The sequence below is a fragment of the Myxocyprinus asiaticus genome, chromosome 12 (assembly GCF_019703515.2).
Source record: "Myxocyprinus asiaticus isolate MX2 ecotype Aquarium Trade chromosome 12, UBuf_Myxa_2, whole genome shotgun sequence".
NCBI classification, from domain to species: Eukaryota; Metazoa; Chordata; class Actinopteri; order Cypriniformes; family Catostomidae; genus Myxocyprinus; species Myxocyprinus asiaticus.
Genome location: NC_059355.1, coordinates 4,315,972 through 4,335,845, shown reverse-complemented (window position 1 = coordinate 4,335,845; position 19,874 = coordinate 4,315,972). Strand labels below are relative to the sequence as shown.

At 38.9% G+C, this 19,874-nt stretch overlaps 1 long non-coding RNA gene and 1 pseudogene across 2 annotated transcripts; one reads left to right on the top strand and one right to left on the bottom strand.

Annotated features, from left to right (window-relative positions):
* Positions 1-5,248: 5,248 nt before the first annotated feature.
* Positions 5,249-8,906, bottom strand: LOC127449169 (uncharacterized). Of its 2 annotated transcripts, none has more exons than XR_007898676.1 (3): positions 7,660-8,906; positions 7,111-7,336; positions 5,249-5,878 (listed from the first exon to the last, which is right to left on the bottom strand). It is a non-coding gene; the product is annotated as an uncharacterized LOC127449169 (long non-coding RNA). The 2 variants fall into 2 exon arrangements; XR_007898677.1 differs by having other exon boundaries at positions 7,111-7,786; positions 7,976-8,906.
* Positions 8,907-9,364: 458 nt separating this feature from the next.
* On the top strand, positions 9,365-19,666 carry LOC127449525 (collagen alpha-2(V) chain-like; annotated as a pseudogene).
* Positions 19,667-19,874: the final 208 nt, after the last annotated feature.

Genomic DNA, 19,874 nt, shown 5'->3' with positions numbered 1-19,874 from the left:
TTTTCATGGCAATTGACATTTCAGCCAAATTGCACTTTAAAAAAAAAAAATTATTATTGATTTTTTTTCTACCCAAAAAATGTATCATGCTGATATTGTTCTTTGAAGGGTCCAATTGGAATGACTGGTGAGAGAGGACACATCGGTCCTGGAGGACCTGTGGTAAGACAACAGTGTCCTCTATGAGTGTGTGCTGTGGTCCACTACAGTAATTCTTTTTATTTTTTTCTCCCCTTTTTCTCCCCAATTTGGAATGCCCGATTCCCACTACTTAGAAGGTCCTCGTGGTGGCGTGGTTACTCACCTCAATCCGGGGAGTGGAGGACAAGTCTCATTTGCCTCCACTTCGGAGACAGTCAATCCGCGCATCTTATCACGTGGCTTGCTGTACATGACACCGCGGAGACTCACAGCATGTGGAGGCTCATGCTACTCTCCGCGATCCACGCACAACTTACCACGCGCCTCATTGAGAACGAGAACCACTAATCGTGTCCACGAGGAGGTTACCCCATGTGACTCTACCCTCCCTAGCAACCGGGCCAATTTGGTTGCTTAGGAGACCTGGCTGGAGTCACTCATCACACCCTGGATTTGGTAGTTAGCGTCAATACTCGCTGAACTACCCAGGCCCCCACTACAGTAATTCTTACAAATTTTGACTTTGAGGAGAGAGTTATGTTAATTTTGCTTCAATTTGCTTTTTATAAATTCCTCAAATACTGTATTTTCTGTTTATAGGGAAAATGTGGCCTTTCAGTAAATGTGGGAAAACCAGGTCCATTGGTGTGTGAATGACAGTATCCCCAACATCATCCCTCATATATCTACACAAATACACACTGTCTACCCATTTACTTCTAACAAAATACCATAAAAGACATATGTCTGCTATTACGTTCAAAGATGTGCAGCACTTTGACTTACATTAAAGACTTACATTATTCACAGGGTCCATTGTGAATTCCTGGACCTCCAGGATTTCCTGGTGGTCCAGGCATGAAGGTAAACCTGATTCATATGCACTGTAATTGCAATCAATGGAACCTGATGTTCTGTTGGACTGATTGGACAGCCTGGTCCACCTTGACCTCAGGGGTCAACTGGACATTCAGGGGTCAAAAGCCAAGTGGTAATGACAGATTCATCAGTATAATGCAAATTGCATTAAAATAACCATTGTTATTTTATGTATTTAATTTGTGTTGCTCCCATACCACTTCAGTTCATTTGTATTTGATGTGGAGCACTTCTGATGAAACATGTAGTGCTTTTCCATAATATTTCTATTTTACAGTGTGACCTTGGGTCCCCTGGATTTAAAGGAGAACCTGGAGCTAAAGGAGAGCCTGTAAGTACTAAAAATATTCTGAACAATGCCTAGTAATTAAAAAAGGTATGAAATTGTGCTTGCTAAGCCTAGGGATTTGAACAAACCCTTAACCTTAAGTATTAAACTTAACTTGTCCAACACAATTTGTGCTACGGACTTGAAATGAAAAAAGCTATGTTATTACTTCTCTAATCGATTTGACTCAGTGGTGTGTGTGTGTGTGTGTGTGTGTGTGTGTGGGGGGGGGGGGGGGGGGGGGGGGGTCTGTTACTATAGATTGTACTTTACTGTTACCGTAGACTGTGTAATCTGCGTATAGAGAGCGGCAGAACTGCAACTCTGTACATATCGTAATTGGGTCATTCCTACAATTCGGTGACATTCCGGCTTTGTAACTTTTGAAAAATAAAACATACTTTTACAAGTTTCTTCATGTTTCATCATTACAGGGACATATTAAAGATTGTATTAGTCATTCTGGTCAAGCTAAATTACTTAAAAAATTCAGATGTCCATCCAGTTAAATGGGCAGCATCAGGGTGGACAATAACAAGCTGGACATTCAGTGAATAAATTAGCCACCACATGGTCTGTCATTGATATCTAGGAAACATATTGGTAAACTAATATTTTCTATTAACATAAATACTGTATATAGAAATTTTAAATTATATTAATTTCCCATATATCTTCCCATAACAGGGTGGACATGTTATGCTTGACCACATATGACTAACAGCACAAAATAAAGGAAAACAATAGAGTTATAAACTTCAAATAACTCAAAGTTTGCAGAATGGCTGATGTCCACCTCCAGTGTGTGTGATGTCATTTCCTAACATATATCTTCAATGAAAGGTCATAGTATCATGACATAACAGGGTGCACAATAAATCAAGGGACACACAAAAAACCTCCACTATCAGTGTTAAAATTACACTGGTGTTTTAAAATCCCAGTGGTGGGAAACAATTAACATGCACTCGAATGCTTTATGATTTTGACAATTATCTTGCTTCTGACAGAAAACACGCTTTGATTGTCACTGATCTTTTCCCCAATGCAATATTTTTCCCTTAATTACGGGACGATTCCTTATTTTACAGGACGTTTGGCATATTTTGTTAATTTTACCTGATACTACTGCTATTATGATTATGGACTTGTTAAGCAGCAAAACAAGTGGGTATACTGAGGGTATATGTAAATATTGATCCTTAGAAGTCGTTATACGCAAACTGCCCTGGGAAAAAAGTATACGGCATATACGTGTGTATGGCCCAACTACACCACTGATCTGACTGATGTTTTTCACCTGATGGATTTACCTTAAACTGGTAAAAAGTCTCATTAACTAACAATGATAGAGGGAGCAGAGTTTTACAAAAACTTGAGGGGACGGGCTCTTTTGATTTGGTCAGTAAGCAACCACCTAGAAACCGCCTAGAACACACTTGCAACGCTCTAGCAACCACCCAGAACACCCATGTGGGGCAGCAGGTTTTGCACCACTCACATTTTCTTTGGAAAATGTAAAAATCTTGTTTGTTAATGTTAGTATTTGTGCTCTGTACAGTTTGACAGAATGTCATCATTGTTGTTTTTATGGTATGTCTGTTGTTGTTGGGCCCTCCTGGAGCTCAGAGTGAAATGGGGCCAATGGGAGAGGAAGGAAAGTGAGGTCCAAGAGGAGACACAGGGGCCGTTGGATCCCCAGGCCCAGCTGGAGAAAGAGTAAGTGCCATTCCATTATTGTGAACGGTTAACATTTACCCATTTATACCTGGTATTAAGATGCATCTCGGGTGATCTGATCACATGTGGTCAGGCGAGACATGTCGCTGTTTACAGCTGGTTGGTTAAATGCATCTCCTGCGACCACTTCTGATCGGATTTGGAGGGGAGGAACTTTGTTTCATGATGACATACATCAGTCACTATGTCAGTGTGTTGCTGCATGATAATAAACCGCAACAAAGTCAGAAAAGACAAAGTGCGGAAAAAAGGCGCAATATTTCTCCCGGAACCAGCTGAAATTTAATCTAAGCACAAAAGCAACATTTCTAGCAGAATTGTCCGTTATTTTAGTGGATTACCTGTATTAACCTGAGCTGCAGGTCAGGGGTGGTGTTTTGATGTTGCTGGGACGCATACAGGATGGATTATCGTTTACACATCAAATGCGATGCGGTCATATGCGTTTTTGACTACATTCGTATGTGGTTTTTGATCACAAAACCTTTTAAACTCCGTTTACTGTATTTAGCGCTGACCACATGTGATCGGATCACCAAAAACACATCTTAATACCAGGTGGAAATGAAGTCATTCAGTGCAAGAGGACTTGTTATGTGACTGCTTTCCATATTTTCTTTTTTACATACATTTTTAATGTTTTGCATTTATCCAGGGAGCTCCAGGTAATCGGGGCTTTCCAGGAGCTGATGGTTTGCTCGGTCAAAAGGTTAGAAACATACCAAACAGTCTTCAACTGGTATAGGTTTTTCAGTGACGTTAATGAACGAGATGATAATCTAAAGAGCAGGGTGGCCGATGGCCAATAAAATGCATAAATATACAAATCCTAATCTGGTAACACTTTGCAATAAGGTTCTATTTGTTAACATTAGTTAATGCCATAGGTGTCATGAACTGACAATGTGCAATATTTTTTCAGCATTTATTAATCTTTCTTCTGTTTTTTTTTTTTTTTTATGAAAACACAATTGTACATTGCTAGTTCATGTTAGTTAATAATACATGAACTTTATTAATTTTATGGTAAGATTAATATGGTAACTAATTAATAATGTTACCATATATTAATTATATGTAATTATATTGTTCATTATTAGTTCATGTTAACTAAGTGTTACCTAGTACCTACTGTTTAATAATGATGATTTCCAATAAAACTTATCACAAATTGCTGAAATAAAATTAACCCTTATTTCATTTATTAATTGTTTAATTGTTTTACACAGAAAAGGCTTATATCTGATTAATAAGCAGCTGGCTGATATAACAGCCTATCTTTCACACCAATTTTTTCTTGTCTATACAGCTATTAACAACACCATCACATATTTAGTATAACATTAGTCTTTTTTTTTTTTTTTTCAATGTAATGCCATTTCTTTCCCATACTATATTCTCTAGGGTTCACAGGGTGACCGTGGTGTCCCAGGATCACCAGGGCTTTAAGGTGCAACCGGAGACCCTGGATGAACTGGGGAAACAGGAATTCTGGGAACAAGGGTTGGTAAAATGTGTGTGTATGTATATATATATATATATATATAGAGCCTGGGCCTACCCTAATTAGACCCAGGCCCAACCAGAATATTAGAGATTATTCTTTGACTTCAATATATATTTATAAAATGCATAAAAATATGCATAAATTCTGATTTCTGAACGTGTGAAAGAACTGTTTGAATGCACCACTTCTCTGTTATTAAAAAATAAAATAATAATAATTATTATTATTTATTTATATATATATATATATATTTTAGTAAAAAAAATGTAAATATTTTTTGGATGAAAAATTGGCCCATTCATTTTTATTGAGGCCCAACCAAAAGTAATTTGCTGGCTACATCCTTGCTTGTAAATTAGTTTGCATTTTGGAACAAGATATTGCTGGTAGTTCTGCAGCACCTGGTTGCACAAAACCCCTATGTTAATAAAACCCTTATTTATAATTGGAAGTGTCCTTAGGGTTTTCTCAGCCCAACAGGTTTCTTGCAACCTGGTTCAGACCCTTCAATTTGCAAGCAAATGTTAAAGTCAGTTCTGGTCAGAAACTGAGTCGAGTTTATTTAGTGTTTACATGTCTTTTTAGGGACTGACTGGTGTGCTGGGAATGTAAGGAGCAGAGGAGAAAATTGGACCACAGGTTTGATGGATTGATTCTACTTTATTTGTCCCATCGCTGGGAAATTCTTCTTAGACCCTTGTGTTACAAAAAATTTAAAAACATCACATGTATCATACATCTATGATCCAATTTATATCCCGACTGTGTACAATTCATTCTCCCTCCCCCACATATAACACAACACATAGCGAGTATTAAATAAGCACCTTTCACCTAACATAATCTTGTGATATTAAAGACATACAGACATTTAACAAGATCTTTAAACCTACATAATGACACTGACTACCACCCCTGGAGTCACGAGACTCCAGCCAGGTCTCCTAAGCAATCAAATTGGCCCAGTTGCTAGGGAGGGTAGAGTCACATGGGGTAACCTCCTTGTGGTCGCAATTAGTGGTTCTCGCTCTCAATGGGGCACGTGGTAAGTTGTGCGTGGATCTCACAACAATTTTTCTTTTTTGTTTGAATTTTGTGCACTGTGTTCAACATGTCATTAGCATACACAGAGATGATGTATAAGCCTACTTATGGCCACAATAATTTGGGTAAATGTTCTTGGCTGTGCAGGGCAAACCAGGTCCAGCTGGAACTGGAGGAGAACCTGGACTGCCCAGGCTACAGGGTATGCCAGGAGAAAGGGATCTCTGGACCAGCAGGGCCTAAAGGAGAAAGTGTGAGTGTGGCTCTGCGTGATAAGAGAAATCAAAGGCTTTGGCATGTGTTAAACATGCACACATACAGTACATAATAAACAAAGTACTTGCGTATATTCATGATTTTCCAGTCAGTGCAACAATATTGTATATATTAAATGATTTGCTGGCTTAGGCTCTGTGAGGCATGACCGCTTTCAAATAATGAATGACTTGTTCATATCTTCAGATTGAAAGTTAATATTCCTTGAGGATGAAGCAAGAAATTATCTGTGAAAAATGAAATTGAAAAATCTGTGTGGCAATGTGAAATAGTCACACATCAAGCACAATTCTCAATATTTTTTTTTCTTATCAGTTTGTAAGAAACCTTGAATGTTTTAATACTTTTTATCAGTTTTCTCAGGGTGCAGTGGGAGACAGAGGGGCAGAAGGGGCATCTGGCAATGATGGTGCTCAAGTGAGTGACAGAAATATAATTAACTGCACAAGTCAATCATTCTGTAAAAAACTTTTTGAGTGCTGACCTATTTCTCAAAGAGGTTGTTCACCAAAAAAATAAAAAAATAATAATAATTCTTTCATCATTTATATGGTGTTCCAAACCTGTATGACTTTCCTTCTTCAGTGAAACACAAAAGGAGATATTAGGCAGAATGTTAGCCTCAGTAACCTTTACTTTTATTTGTACATACAATGAAAGTAAATGGTAACTGAAGCTGTCAGTGCCAAACATTCTGGCTAACATCTTGTTTTGTGTTCCACAGGGCAAAGAATGTCATGCAACGTGAGGGTGGGTTAATGATGACAGAATTATAATTTTGGGGGGAACTATCCCTTTAATATAGCAGGAAAATAAATATCAGTGCTATCTGTAGGGATTACCTGGTCCATTGGACCATCTGGGCCACCCGGGGAGAAGGTAAGAGGATGTTTTAATAAAACTTTTCTTAAGTGGCAGATTGATTTGCCTTACAGTGGTTTATTTAGTAAATTGTTACAACTATTGCTGCTTAGATGCACTCTGAACTGATTGTTCAGTTACAGGGAGAACAAGGCCCAAGAGGATCCTACTGGATCTCCAGGCTCAAGAGCAATGGCTGTGAGTACAGCATTTGTAACAGTAAAGTATGTACGCATACGGTACATACTGTACATATGACCCTAGTTAAAGACGACTGTTGTTTAGCAATTTGATAGATCATTTCATTACTTCTGTATTATTTTTTAGGGCTCACCTGGTGAGCCAGGTCCTACTGGTCCCATTGGGTTTGCTGGACCTCCTGTAAGTAAGTCCGTCCGTCCGCCCGCATTTTTAATAATCTGGTCCATGTTGTAAATATTGTCATCTTTGTGATGGGGTCCTGATGGTCAGTCCGGAATTAAAGGTGAACCTGGAGAGGAAGGAGCAAAGGGAGAGGCAGGGTCTTCAGGGCCTCAAGGAATGGCGGGGGAAACCTGGTCCTCAGGTGAGTAAGGACATGGATAAAGAGAAGTAGATTTATATACCAGTATATATACTGTATCTATGTACATATATAAATAGATGTTATAAATAGACTTTAGGTAAAGACATATACTTTATTTAATACATATACAGACTTCATTGATTCATTGATCCCATTGATTTTGAGGAACCCTTTTGAAACATGTATAAACGTAGCACTTTTTTAAGGGATTGGCTGGAATTACTGGCCTTGAAGGTGGCAGAGGAACTGCTGCCGTAAATCACATACACAATTGTTGTATCATAACCGCTATTGATAATCTTGGAAGTGCTTAGTTACTTGTGCAAAATCCTCTGACTTCCTTTCTTTCTTGCTTGTGTGGAATCCTCTTTGGTTTCTTCCTCTTGCTTAAAGGGCCCCAGTGGTTTCCCAGGATCCCCAGGAGGTGTTGGCACAGCAAGCTCTGCTGTGAGTGATTCCTTAATCAGGATTTAGTCCACAAACCAGTGCTCAAAAGCTAGACCTTCAATTAGTATTTACATTGCTAATGTAGTGTTATAAAAGACAGTTGGCCTTGGATGTACTGTTTGGACTCTGGTTTACATTGATATATTTATTAGGATCCAGTTGGTGAGCCTGGGAATGAAGGGCCCACCTGGAATTCAGGGAGATCCTGGAGGGCCTGAGCATCAGGGTGAGTGTGGAAACCCTGGACCTGTTGGTAGCCCTGCAGACAAAAGGGAACCTGGAGAGGACGGATTGCTAGTGAGTTGTTCCTTACACTCAATATCAAATAAATTTCCAGTAACAAGTTCTTACAAGATCATAAGCCATGTATGACAATTGTGTTCATACTGTGCTTTTCATATCTAAAACAGAATTGTGATTTTAAAATAAACTGAAGTGGTTTAATACTACAAATAATTATGTAAACAACTTGTATCTTCAAACCAGACTGATTGCACTGTAAATTCGGCAACAGCTTGTCGAAAGTTCTGTGGCTAAAATCAGTCTGTGCTTACCAAAATTTAAACCACTGCCCCCAGTGGCAAAAGCTGGAAGTGTTGTTGAACATACAGGCACATTTGAGCTTCATTTTCTGGGTGAAATGTCCACAGATGGCGCCAAAAGCAAGTTGCATTTTTAGTTGTACAGGATGTAATTAGGTCAACAAGAATTAATATTATATTTATCCTACCCCCTAAACCAAACCCCAAATCTAAACCTAACTGTCAGTGGAGTAAATTTTTTATTTTTGAGTGATTACTTCCTGGTTTCCATTGGACCTGAACCTATGTCTCGGAGGTAGCGTCAGAAGCATCAAAAGAAAGGGTGATCATGTTTGAGTTGGTGCAGAAATGTCTGACGGGGGATGCCGTTTTTTCAGTAATTCGGTAGAAGGGTTCAAGATCTTTCGGAAGCAACATGTCGAATCCCCGTGTGATCATGTTGCCCAAACCTCAAATTCTCCTTTAATTTAATAGTTCCAGATGGACCACCAGGTCCTGCCGGAACACCAGGACAGCGGGGGTTTGTGGGATGAGAGGAGATTGTGGCATGGCTGGACTTCCTGGACCTGCGGTAAGTTAAAACTTCTACCCTCTTATGATAGCGACTTTTCAGAAATGTATCTTTGTTAAAATCTAAAACTAAGGACATTTGTGCTGTTGTTTGGTCATTGACTTGATTAGGTTATCAGATTTCAATGACTGTCATAGAGCATAAGCTACTAAGATTTGTTTGTGATAAACTACAGCTTTCATTCTTGATCTAATCCATTTGTTTGATTTTCCAAGGGTCAACCAGAAAAGGCTGATACCACAGGTCCCCAAGGATCCAAAGTTGGTGCTGGACCAGTTGGTTTACCAGGAGCAGCCGGACCCTGAGGAGATGCTGGCCCTGAGGTATACAGGCCGTTGGTCTTGAAAAAACTTTTGACAGAGAGTCAATATTCACTGATACATTACACATATACAATATATATATATAAAAAAAATATTTATCCCATTGGATTCTTTATTAAATTAGGGATTGGCTGGAGCTGATGGAATTCCAGGAGCTGATGGCATTATTGGAGCAAGAGTAGAGACCCAGAGAGCTAAATTTAGTTTCATCTTGGTCTTATAAAAATATAGACAAGTTATAATGAACATTAATTTGTGTTTCATTGCTCTCAGGGTGACAGAGGAGACCCAGCCAGAGGGTCTCGCTGGAGGCCAGGGAGCAGCAGAATCTCCAGGACCTGTTGGAACTCCAGGAGATCCAGGACAGAGAGGAGATCAGGTGTGTTACCTGTACCAATTTCTGATTCTTCAAGGTAACATTGACATATAAGAAAATGATCTAAGATAGCAATGAAACTGCAACTGAAATTGCTACTTTAATCTTGTACTATTTTATAAAGCTATGTTGTATTTTTGTTCTAATCCATTTTTATTGGTTTAGTTCACTGACAGGGTGCAAGAGGCCCACCTGGTTCTGACGGTCCGGCAGGAAAAAAGTAAGTCTGCATATTCACATATTGGTACAAACAACATATGTTGCATCATAAACTGGTGGTCGACCGAGATTAGTTTTTCAAGAACCAACGCCAATATTTAGAGAGCAGGGTGGCCGATGGTTAAAAAAATGCCAATATATGCAAAGTACAGTTTAATGATAGAGAATGATTTAGCCAATGATTAGTCCTAATTATTTAATAATTTAATAATTTAGATCAAACTCATAATTAATATCTTTAACAACACATTATCATATCAAAAACTATCCATAAATACTCTGATTTTAGTCTTACAAGCCTTGAGTACACATAACATTTAAGAATGCAGGTTCATTTTGTTACATGACAGAGTTGTTCGATTGGAAGGTAGTTCTGTATTTTTTGAAGTGTAAATTCAAAAGGACCGACTCATAAGAGTAATTCGTTTGGGAATCAGACTAAACTGGTTGCACTGTATGTTTTGCAGTGCAGATTCAAAAGAACTGACTTATAAGAGTCATTTGTTTGGGAATCGGTATACAATGGTCACACTGTATGCTTTGCGGTGTAGATTCAAAACAATCGACTGATAAGAGTCATTTGTTTTGGAATCGGACTACACTGGTCACACTGTGTGTTTTGCAGTGTTGAGTCAAAAGAACTGACTCATAAGAGTCATTTGTTTGGGAATCAGGATACAATGGTCACACTGTATGCTTTGTGATGTAGATTCAAAAGAACCGATTCATAAGAGTCATTCGTTTGGGAATCGGACTACACTGATCACACTGTAAGTTTTGCGGTGTAGATTCAAAAGAACTGACTCATAAGAGTCATTTGTTTGGGAATTGGGATACAATGGTCACACTGTATGCTTTGCGGTGTAGATTCAAAACAATCGACTGATAAGAGTAATTTGTTTGGGAATCGGACTACACTGGTCACACTGTGTGTTTTGCAGTGTTGAGTCAAAAGAACTGACTCATAAGAGTCATTTGTTTGGGAATCAGGATACAATGGTTGCAAAAGAACTGACTCATAAGAGTAATTTGTTTGGGAATCGGGATACAATGGTCACACTGTATGCTTTGTGATGTAGATTCAAAAGAACCGATTCATAAGAGTCATTCGTTTGGGAATCGGACTACACTGATCACACTGTAAGTTTTGCGGTGTAGATTCAAAAGAACTGACTCATAAGAGTCATTTGTTTGGGAATTGGGATACAATGGTCACACTGTATGCTTTGCGGTGTAGATTCAAAACAATCGACTGATAAGAGTAATTTGTTTGGGAATCGGACTACACTGGTCACACTGTGTGTTTTGCAGTGTTGAGTCAAAAGAACTGACTCATAAGAGTCATTTGTTTGGGAATCAGGATACAGTGGTCACACTGTATGCTTTGCGATGTAGATTCAAAAGAACCGATTCTTAAGAGACATTTGTTTGGGAATTCGGATACACTGGTTGCAAAAGAACTGACTCATAAGAGTCATTTGTTTGGGAATTGGGATACAATGGTCACACTGTATGCTTTGCGATGTAGATTCAAAAGAACTGACTTATAAGAGTCATTCGTTTGGGAATCGGACTACACTGGTCACACTGAAAGTTTTGCGGTGTAGATTCAAAAGAACTGACTCATTAGAGTAAATTGTTTGGGAATTGGGATACAATGGTCACACTGTATGCTTTGCGGTGTAGATTCGAAAGAACTGACTTATAAGAGTCATTCGTTTGGGAATCGGACTATACTGGTCGTACTGTATATTTCACACTGCTGATCAAACAAAGTGGTTGCAGTACCACCAAATTGTAAAACAGAGTAATTTAGCATGGTGTTTTGTCCGCATCGGTGGAAGAATGCATGTTCGAGAAACTTTAACACAACGAAAGTCATGAACATCATTCATTCCGGTGGGAAAAAAAATGGGAGGTTCTTATTCAGAACCAGTTCTTAACCCTACGCAAAATGGCCAAATAACGGCTGATTAACTGGAAATATCGGTGAATCCCTTTCATAAACAAATCTTCATGGTGCCAAATGTCTCCCAATGAACCTTAGGGACCACAAGGACCTTTAGGAGACAAAGGAGACACCGGCGAGAGAGGTCAGAAGGGTCATCGTAGCTTCACTGGACTACATGGGCTTCTGGGAGCATCAGTAAGTATAACCTGCCACATTTCACCTGTCACACAATACAATGTTCATCCACCTTCTCCTGATAATCATCTGTCAATCATTTCCTTCCAGGGTGGCACAGGGGATGATGGTGCAATAGGAACTGTTGGACCCAGTGGGCAAAGAGTGAATAAAATATAATTTCATATGGCACAAATATATGTTTTTTTTTTTTATTTTGAAGCACCAGCAAAAATTTATATTGATAATTTCATTGCTAGGGACCCCCAGGCCCTGTTGGACCAGCAGGAAAAGAAGGGAATATGGGTCCACCTGGAGCAGTGTGGGCCCCTGGAGCTCGAGGTTCCACTGGAGATGTTGGACCAGATGTGATGATCATCAGTAGTTAACAAATTAGATGGGATCTCTCAGCTGAAAAAAATAGCTTAAAGGGATAGTTCACCCTAAAATGAAAATTCTCTTATCATTTACTCACCTTCATGCCATCCCAGATGTGAATGATATTCTTTCTTCAGTAGAACACAAACAAAGATTTTTAGAAGAATATCTCAGCTCTGTAGGTCCATACAATACAAGTGAATAATGATCAGACATTTGTAACTCCAAAAATCACATAAAGGAAACATAAAAGTAATCCATATGACTCCAGTGGTTAAATCCATATCTTCAGAAGCAATATAATAGGTGTGGGTAAGAAACAGATCAATATTAAGTCCTTTTTTACCCTAAATCTCCACTTTCACTTTCACTCAGATTTGAAAGTGAAACTAAACAGGCACCACACGTAAAAGTGAAATTGGAGATTAAGGGTAAAAAAAGGACTTAAATATTTATCTGTTTCTCACCCACACCTATTATATCGCTTCTGAAGAATTAATTGATTATTGAGTCTTATTAATTACTTCTATGTTTCCTTTATGTGATTTTGGAGCTACAAATGTCTGATCACCATTCACTTGCATTGTATGGACCTACAGAGCTGAGATATTCTTCTAAAAATCTTTGTTTGTGTTCTACTGAAGAAAGAATATAATTCACATCTGGGATGGCATGAAGGTGAGTAAATGATAAGAGAATTTTCATTTTAGGGTGAACTATCCCTTTAAGTTATTTTTTTCAGCTGAGAGATCCCATCTAATTTGTTAACTACTGATGATCATCACATCTGGTCCAACATCTCCAATGGAACCTCGAGCTCCAGGGGCCCACACTGCTCCAGGTGGACCCATATTGGCTGGTTTAAGATGTTGTTTCGAAGTGCTGTTTACAGTTTTCTGATCTCATTTGTCAAATGCAGATTTCCATCCTTAACGTCTCTTAGTCAGATCATAAATTTTGTCCTTAATGACTCATGACTAATAATCATGATTAATTACCTAGTGCTGCTAATGCGATTAGATGATTAGAAAACATTAAATGCTCTGTAATATTCAACTCAAACAGCAATCACTCAGTATCTCATCTATAGGGACCCCCAGGCGAACCCGGCTCATCTGGACCACCTGGACCTCCTGGCCCCACCGCTGTTTATATGCTATGTTTGTACCGCTTTTTGGTACAAACTTTGAATCTGATGGCGACTCTGAGCCAGAGGCGCCTCCACCTCCCCCATCAGAGTTTAACGAGGATGAGGCAAGACCCAATAATGGATCTGATGCCATTCGGGTCGACAGTGGGGTTCAGTTGTCTCTTAAGAGCCTTGGAAGTCAGCTGGACAGTATACACAGTCCTGATGGCAGTCGCCAATATCCTGCTCGCACATGTCAGGACCTGAAACAGTGATATCCTCTGAAGAAGAGCAGTGATTAGGATGAAGAAACACACTGTAGTATTAGCTCCAAATACGTCAGAAGGAACAGTTCCCACAAAAATGAAAATTCTGTCATCATTTAGCCCTCATGTTGTTCCAAACCCATATGACATAGTTATCTCTTAAAGGAGATGTTAGGCGTAATAACAGCTTCAGTCACTATTTACTTTTTTGTTGTTATATGGAACAAATATGGAATGAAACTGAGAATAATACATATAATACATTTCCTTTTGTGTTCAAAATACAGGTATAGTCATACAGGTTTGGAACAACACGAGGATGGGTAATGACGGCATAAACTGTAATTATCTTAATGGTAGAGTAGGAAGGCATCTGCCATCACTAACCAAGATTAAATGGTGATTTTCTACAGTATTTGGTAGACATTACCTACATGATTCCCAACCTTTTAGGAGAACTGGCATGCACAGACAAGTCAAAATCCAAGGAAGAGTGGTTGTACTGTAACAAAGTAAAAAAAGGAATACTCACCTGTTAGCAAACTGAAATTACATTATGTTAAACCAACAAAACAAATTAAGGGTTAGATCAGGTAGAAATAGCAACTTCAGTTAACAAAATCAGTTTCTCTCTTGTTACAGTGAACCGTGCAGCAAGATAATGCCCAGACCTAATCAAAACCCAGACCTCAACCCAAAAGATGCTGTATGGAATCGGTCTGACTGACAATGAGTAATGATGATCCATATAAAGAGATTTATTTGCAATTACATCTAACAACATTTAAAATCCATAATCCAAAACACATTGTAGATAAGCCAGGCATGAGTCAGAATAATCCAGTATGATATATAAGCAATAATATGGGTGAATGGGAAAGGTGCCACTGTTTATCCCTTAGGCATCTGTGCAAATGAAGACCATCGCAACTACTGTAAATAATTGGAGGATTTCGCTCTTTTCCAGTTGTATCACAGGCGAGTACTGGATAGACCCGAATGAGGGCAGCGCTAGAGATGCCATCCAGGTGTACTGTAACATGGAAATGGGAGAGACTTGTATACCAGCCATCATCCCACGCAAGAACTGGTGGAGTTCACCCTCCAGCATACCTAAACCGGTCTGGTTCGAAGCAACCATGAACCGAGGAACTAAGTTTAATTTACAATAGTGACTTTTTTAATTTAAATATAAAAAGAAAACAAATGTAACTTTATAACTTAACTTTTTTTTTTTTAAGCTTTTAAAAATAGCCACCCTTTGCCTTAATAACAGCTTTGCACTCTTATGGCATTCTCTCAAACAGCTTCATAAGGTATCCACCAGGGATGCTTTTTAAACAGTATTGAATGAGTTCCCATATATGCTGGGCACTTGTTTGCTGCTTTTCCTTCGCTTTTCATTCCAACTCATCAATAAAAAATAAAATAAATAAATAAATAAATTATTATAATTATTATTATTTTATATATATATATATATATATATATATACACACACACACACACACACACACACACAGTTGTGCTCAAAAGTTTGCATACCCTTGGAGAATTGGTAATGTACCATTTTTAAAGAAAACATGAGTGAGCAGGCAAAACACATTTATTTCTTATGGGATTCATATTCAACTGTAGGTTATAACAGAATGGCACAATCATAAAACAAAACATGACAACAAATTAAAAAAATGAAATGACCCCTGTTCACAAGTCTGCATACCCTTAGTTCTTAATACTGTGTATTGCCCCCTTTAGCATCAATGACAGCGTGCAGTCTTTTGTAATAGTTGTCTATGAGGCCCCAAATTCTTGCAGGTGGTATAGCTGCCCATTCGTCTTGGCAAAATGCCTCCAGGTCATGCAAAGTCTTTGGTCGTCTTGCATGAACCGCATGTTTGAGATCTCCCCAGAGTGGCTCGATGATATTAAGGTCAGGAGACTGTGATGGCCACTCCAGAACCTTCACCTTTTTCTGCTGTAACCACTGGAGGGTCAACTTGGCCTCATGCTTAGGGTCATTGTCGTGCTGGAAAGTCCAAGGGCGTCCCATGCGCAGCTTTCATGCAGAAGAATGCAAATTGTCTGCCATTATTTTCTGATAACATGCTGCATTCATCTCTCCATCAATTTTCACAAGATTCCCTGTGCCTTTAGAGCTTACACCCCCCCAAAACATCAGTGAGCCACCACCATGCTTCACAGTGGGGATGGTATTCTTTTCACTATAGGCCTTGCTGACCCCTCTCCAAACATAGCGCTTATGGTTGTAACCATAAAGCTCTATTTTGGTCTCGTCACTCCAAATTACAGTGTGCCAGAAGCTGTGAGGTGTGTCAAGGTGTTGTCGGGCATATTGTAACCGGGCTTTTTTGTGGCATTGGCGCAGTAAAGGCTTCTTTCTGGCAACTCGACCATGCAGCTCATTTTTGTTCAAGTATCATCATATTGTGCTCCTTGAAACAACCACACCGTCTTTTTCCAGAACAGCGTGTATTTCTCCTGAGGTTACCTGTGGGTTTTTCTTTGTATCCCGAACAATTCTTCTGGCAGTTGTGGCTGAAACTTTCTTGGTCTACTTGACCTTAGCTTGGTATCAAGAGATCCCAGAATTTTCCACTTCTTAATAAGTGATTGAACAGTACTGACTGGCAGTTTCAAGGCTTTGGATATCTTTTTATATCCTTTTCCATCTTTATAAAGTTCCATTACCTTGTTACGCAGATCTTTTGACAGTTCTTTTCTGCTCCCCATGGCTCCGTATCTAGCCTGCTTGGTGCATCCATCTGAGAGCTAACAAACTCATTGACTATTTATACACAGCCACTAATTGCAATTTAAAAAGCCACAGAAAATTAACCTGTGTGGGAAATTAACCTTTAATTTCCATTTAAACCTGTGTGTGTCACCTTGTGTGTCTGTAACAAGGCCAAACATTCAAGGGTATGTAAACATTTGATCAGGGCCATTTGGGTGATTTCTGTATCATTATGATTCAAAAAAGAGCCAAACAACTATGTGATAATAAATGGCTTCATATGATCACTATCCTTAAATAAAAGACAGAAATCTTTGCATTATCAGTCATATTTTCAAAATCAATGCCAAAATTTCCAAATTTCTGCCAGAAGAATTGTTCAGGATACAAAGAAAAACTCACAGGTAACCTCAGGAGAAATATAGGCTGCTCTGGAAAAAGACGGTGTGGTTGTTTCAAGGAGCACAATACGACGATACTTGAACAAAAATGAGCTGCATGGTCGAGTTGCCAGAAAGAAGCCTTTACTGCGTCAATGCCACAAAAAAGCCCGGTTACAATATGCCCGACAACACCTTGACACGCCTCACAGCTTCTGACACACTGTAATTTGGAGTGACGAGACCAAAATAGAGCTTTATGGTCACAGCCATAAGTGCTATGTTTAGAGAGGGGTCAATAAGGCCTATAGTGAAAAGAATACCATCCCCATTGTGAAGCATGGTGGTGGCTCACTGATGTTTTGGGGGTGTGTGAGCTCTAAAGGCACGGGGAATCTTGTGAACATTTATGGCAAGATGAATGCAGCATGTTATCAGAAAATACTGGCAGACAATTTGCATTCTTCTGCACGAAAGCTGCGCATGGGATGCTCTTGGACTTTCCAGCACGACAATGACCCTAAGCACGAGGCCAAGTTGGCCCTCCAGTGGTTACAGCAGAAAAAGGTGAAGGTTCTGGAGTGGCCATCACAGTCTCCTGACCTTAATATCATCGAGCCACTCTGGGGAGATCTCAAACGTGCGGTTCATGCAAGACACCAAAGACTTTGCATGATCTGGAGGCATTTTACCAAGACGAATGGGCAGCTATACCACCTGCAAGAATTTGGGGCCTCATAGACAACTATTACAAAAGACTGCACGCTGTCATTGATGCTAAAGGGGGCAATACACAGTATTAAGAACTAAGGGTATGTAGACTTTTGAACAGGGGTCATTTCATTTTTTCTTTTTCGCCATGTTTTGTTTTATAATTGTGCCATTCTGTTATAACCTACAGTTGAATATGAATCCCAAAAGAAATAAAAGAAATGTGTTTTGCCTGCTCACTCATGTTTTCTTTAAAAATGGTACATATATTACCAATTCACCAAGGGTATGCAAACTTTTGAGCACAACTGTGTATTATACACTGCTTTTTTTGTTCCTTGGTTTCAGTTCACTTATGGAAGCTAACATTATGCATTGGCTAACACCGCGTCTGTCCAGCTGAGATTTCTCCACCTGTTGTCGAAAGAGGCAGTGCAGACCATCACCTACCACTGCAAAAACAGTGTGGCCTATAAAGATGAGAAGAGCAGCAATCTGAAGTAGGCTGCTGATGGACAGGACATCAAGGCATATAGTAACAACCGCCTGAAGTACACCGTCACAGAGAACAGCTGCTCTGTATGTTCAAATATCTTTGTCTTTGTCTTGTTTGGCAACATTTTTTATTTAAATAAAATTAAAATGTTAATTTTAGTCACTGCTTAAGTTTATGGGTGAATGACTTGACGTTAATCCCCCAGCCCCTCCACACACACCCATGAACGTGTTAATTTCTGTGTTGAAAGTCATTTAAATATTTTTTTCTAGGGTTTAAAATAAAAAATGTGTAAGTTGTGTAACCGTCTGAATACAGTCAAATAAGTTAATAAAAGCTGGGTTAAAAAAAACAAAACTGAGAAGACCCCTTTACACTCATGACTGTGAATAAAAATAAAATAAAAAACATTACCAGATATTTTGCCATTTTCCAAAATACATTTTGGCATTTTTATTAAAAGGCACATTTTGTTCAGGTCAAATGGGGTAACCCAAATACAACTTTTTGATATTTGAGACTTAAAAAAAATAATATATATATATTATTTTTTATTTTATCAAGAAAAGGGTTTGAAAACTCTTTTGAAATTAACGATTAAGAGAGGGTACACTTACAATTAGTCAAGGTGCAAGAAATGTGTTTTTATAACTTTTATTTGATGGTTTCACCACTTGACCTTTTTAATGTCATTAAATCATTATTTATTTATTTATTTATTTATTTTTGTAGAAAATGCAACTTTTTAAAAATTATGTAACACACATGTACACAAAGATTATATTTAAAAAAAATAAATAAAATTGTATCCTCTTTTCTCCCAATTTGGAATGCCCAATTCCCACTACTTACTAGGTCCTCGTGGTGGCACGGTTACTCACCTCAATCCAAGTGGCGGAGGACAAGTCTCAGTTGCCTCCGCTTCCGAGACGGTCAATCCACGCATCTTATTACGTGGCTTGTTGTGCATGACACCGCAGAGACTCACAGCATGTGGAGGCTCATGCTACTCTCCGCAATCCACACACAACTTACCACACGCCCCATTGAGAGTGAGAACCACTAATCACGACCACGAGGAGATTACCCCATGTGACTCTACCCTCCCTAGCAACCGGGCCAATTTGGTTGTTTAGGAGACCTGGCTGGAGTCACTCAGCACACCCTGGATTTGAACTTGCGACTCCAGGGGTGGTAGCCAGTGTCAGTACACACTGAGCTACCCAGGCCCCTGCACAAAAATTACATTTTTAAGAACTTGGCTCATGTTTTAAACTAGGTTTTTTAAAAGATTTTTCATTTTTATTATACTGGACAACATCATTTTTCAGTGACCCAAATGCAAAAACTCAACAGTCTTTTGTAGTTTCTCTAGTGATCTTGCTGTAATATATCATATTAAAAATCACTATGACAAATGAAACGTACCTCATTGTTCTCTGTGTTCTTGTCTCCAGAAATCCGATGGTGAATGAGGTAGGACCATCTTTGAGTTCAGCACACAAGCGCTTTCACTGCTGCCAATTTTGGACTTTGCTCCAATGGATGTAGGTAGCAAAGATCAGGAGTTTGGCATGGATATTGACCTTGTGTGCTTTTCATGAAATCATCATCATTTGGACTATAGCGCTCTGCCAATACAGTATTTATTGTTCGAAACAGTCTGTAAAGGCCTTGAGCAATTTCATGATCAAGGATTTCCAATAGCCTGTGGTGTATGAGTACATTAAAGACTATAAGGACACTTTATATGCCATGTGTTATTAAAAGAATGATTTGTTTTGTTTTTTTTAATTGCAAAAGTCCTCTTTA